The 3,663-nt window shown below is 37.5% G+C and overlaps 1 long non-coding RNA gene across 1 annotated transcript; it reads right to left on the bottom strand.

Annotated features, from left to right (window-relative positions):
- Positions 1-1,904: 1,904 nt before the first annotated feature.
- LOC142289783 (uncharacterized) lies at positions 1,905-3,190 on the bottom strand. Its single transcript, XR_012750159.1, has 3 exons — positions 3,118-3,190; positions 2,231-2,334; positions 1,905-1,971 (listed from the first exon to the last, which is right to left on the bottom strand). It is a non-coding gene; the product is annotated as an uncharacterized LOC142289783 (long non-coding RNA).
- Positions 3,191-3,663: the final 473 nt, after the last annotated feature.

The raw sequence follows: 3,663 nt of genomic DNA, 5'->3' as shown, positions 1-3,663 counted from the left end.
GATATAGGATGGGTCAACCCGTAGTGGGACCATACATGCAAATTGTCTATTTAATCTTCTCTCTTCTATTTTACTACTTTCTTACTATTTGTTACAAGGCTGTTTGTTTTGTTGTGAAAATTCAATAAAAACAGATCATAAAAGGCATTTCTTTATGTCAACTTGTTAAAAAGAATAAATATATATATATGAATTGGCCGTTTCCTTTCTAAAAATTTCAGTAGAAATGTCACCATTGTCGCAAATGTTTATTTTAATGTTGAGGAAATCAATGCTTTTGCCATATTTATGACAATTTTACATTGATATTGTAGTGTTCAGCTGGGCCATTAGACTGTCAAGCTCATGAATTGTACCCTCCTATACAAAGAGTATGTAATCAATATACCTCATCCATTGTTGTGCTTTTTTTCATTTAAGGTATGGGTTCACTGATGAAGATCTCAAGTTCCCAAGCACCAATGAAAAGGTTTGCATATGAAAATATGCACACCGCCCCCATCATGGTCCCTTGCGTCTGGAGGTAAATTTGTTTATGAAAACAGAAACGTGTGTTAAAATAAATTCTAGCCATGTCAATAATAGTGTGGCCATTTTGGGATCCAAATTACTATTGCGGAGTAACCAAGCAGTAGCCGAGAGGCCATCGTGATGCCTTATGGAGGTATATAAAGCCTCAACATCTGCTATATATATATATATATATAAAAAATAAAAAAGTATAATGACACCGACTGATAACACTGACAGATGGTAGATGGCAGTACGCCTTCATTAGGTTTAACAAGCTGAAATAAAGGAATGCCTTTTATTCAAATCCTTGGAGTCTGAGATGAATCCTTCCTCTGCTTGCTTCATGTCTATATACGGCTGGCTGCCATGAACTCTGCTGGGACCAAGGATACTCATCTGGTGGAATTAATCTGGCTGACTTCCATTGTGGTGAGCGGTTCGTATGTCCACTGTTTAGAATTATATAAAATTTACCATCTCTTATCTTCTGCTCTATTTGAAATAGAAATGCTCTATTCTGCTCTATGCAAAATGATTGCTGTGTATGTATATACATGATACATATATCATCCCCTTCTCTGTCTATCTGTCTGTCTGCCTCTGTCTGTCTCTTCGACTGTCGGTCTCTCTTTCTGTCTCTCTCTCCATCCGTCTCCCCACCGACATCTTATTACCTCACACAAACTTCTTATACTAACAATTTATTTTCTTCCTATAGCAACCAATTATAGCTCCTAATAATAACCTAATAGCTCGCAGCTCCATTGACTTTAATGGAGGCATGTTTTTTCAAGAGTAACTAAAGCGAGGGGTTAAATTTTCCCATCAAAACATAGTCTATGATGTTCCCTGAGTCACATGGGGTGTCTGTGCAGAATATCGTGATTGTAAATGCGACGGTGCGGACATTTGGCATTAGTAGCTAAGCAGCCTCATTAACTTATTGTCAAAATTGGTGAACAGCGAGACCCCCACCCGGCTGTTCGTGACACCTGTTATAAGAAATTAACATGTAATCCACTACCTCAGTACAAAGTGGAACTATTGCACATTTTTGAATGGAGTGAAATATGTCACACAATAGATCATTGTCAAAAAACCTTTGGTTTTCAACCCTACATCAAAGACACCACAGCAGCATTACAAAGACTGGACCATCTCAATCTGCCAGATAACATGATCTTAGTTACAGCAGATGTTGAGGCTTTATATACCTCCATAAGGCATCACGATGGCCTCTCGGCTACTGCTTGGTTACTCCGCAATAGTAATTTGGATCCCAAAATGGCCACACTATTATTGACATGGCTAGAATTTATTTTAACACACGTTTCTGTTTTCATAAACAAATTTACCTCCAGACGCAAGGGACCATGATGGGGGCGGTGTGCATATTTTCATATGCAAACCTTTTCATTGGTGCTTGGGAACTTGAGATCTTCATCAGTGAACCCATACCTTAAATGAAAAAAAGCACAACAATGGATGAGGTATATTGATTACATACTCTTTGTATAGGAGGGTACAATTCATGAGCTTGACAGTCTAATGGCCCAGCTGAACACTACAATATCAATGTAAAATTGTCATAAATATGGCAAAAGCATTGATTTCCTCAACATTAAAATAAACATTTGCGACAATGGTGACATTTCTACTGAAATTTTTAGAAAGGAAACGGCCAATTCATTGTTGCAGGTCAATTCTTCACACTTACCTTCTACTATTAGAAGTACAGCATATCCACTAGTCAGTTCCTCAGAGCAAGAAGGATCTGCTCTACCAAATCATCTTTTGAGAAACACTCTAAAGACCTATATTCTAGAGTTAGAGAGAGAGGTTAAGGTCACAAGTGCATTAGGCAAGAATATTTGCGGGCCAAGAATTCACAAAGAAATGATCTTTTGTATAAACAAAGTTTACCAGACTATTCCATCAATAATGACAGCTCGGAGATCCAGAAACCTAAGGGACATCTTGATCCATAGCCATTTTAACCCTAAACAAGAAAGAGAATCTCAGGCTAACTGGCTATCTGTTAAGGGCTTTTACCCTTCTGGACACTGTTAGACCTGTCCCAGTATGATTCAGAGTAAGAATTTCCATAATGTTGACCACTCTCGAACCTTTGAAATACAACATCTTCTAAATTGCACATCAAAGGGCGTTATTTATTGGGCCAAATGCCCCTGCGAGAAAATTTATATAGGAATGACCACGAGGCAACTTAGGATACGGATCCGCGAACATATTAGGGACATTGACTAAGGAAAAGCCACTGAGGACACTTCCCACTCTTGGTAGACACTTTTTCCATCATCACCAATGCAATTCAAGCTTACTAAAGGTTATGGCAATTGATCAGGTTTGTTTGAGTACTAGAGGAGGCAACCTGGCCAAAATTCTGGCACGTATAGAGAGTAAATGGATCTATAGAATCAACATGATCAATCCTTTTGTCTTAAATGAAAATTTTGGCTTTAGTGCATTTTTTTAATTTTCCATAATGGAACTTCCCTAGTACAATAACTGTGTTCATGGGGTGAGGGATGGTTGTTTTTATAGTTGTACATATTTTAATTTTGTTTTTAATATTTTCTTTACATAGTTTATACTTAATACTCCACGCTTGTGCCGCTGTTATCTGGTGTTCGGTAGTCCGTGAGGGGTTGAGGAGTATGCTGAATCTTGAGCGTCCTAAAAAAGAAAAATACATTTCTTTTATGAGAAGGTCCATGATTGAAGAAAGGGGATCTCATCACTATGCATTACAGAATTATCCTGAATAAGGACTATCTGACATATTTTTTCATTATTACATGGGACACTTTTCTGCATATGGATTTGCATCACCTACCGTATAATTATCAACAGGACACCTCCCTCTGGATTTTTGTTTTTTCCTTATTTTCTTGGATTTTTTCTTCATCCATTACTTTATTATTATTCGAGTGGTGGGCATCTATTATTGTTAATTTTTTTTTTTTTTAATCACATACCGTATTTTTCGGACTATAAGACACACCCTGGTTTCAGAGGAGGAAAATAGGAAAATAATATTTTAAGCAAAAAATGTGGTTATGACACACTGTTAGGGGGCGAGGATCTGCTGCTGACACTGTTAGGTCCTGTGTGCACTGGAAAAAGTAA

The sequence above is a fragment of the Anomaloglossus baeobatrachus genome, chromosome 2, assembly GCF_048569485.1.
Source record: "Anomaloglossus baeobatrachus isolate aAnoBae1 chromosome 2, aAnoBae1.hap1, whole genome shotgun sequence".
In the NCBI taxonomy this organism is placed as follows: domain Eukaryota; kingdom Metazoa; phylum Chordata; class Amphibia; order Anura; family Aromobatidae; genus Anomaloglossus; species Anomaloglossus baeobatrachus.
The sequence above is the reverse complement of the archived record's forward strand: the minus strand, read 5'-3'. Positions and strand labels throughout refer to the sequence as shown.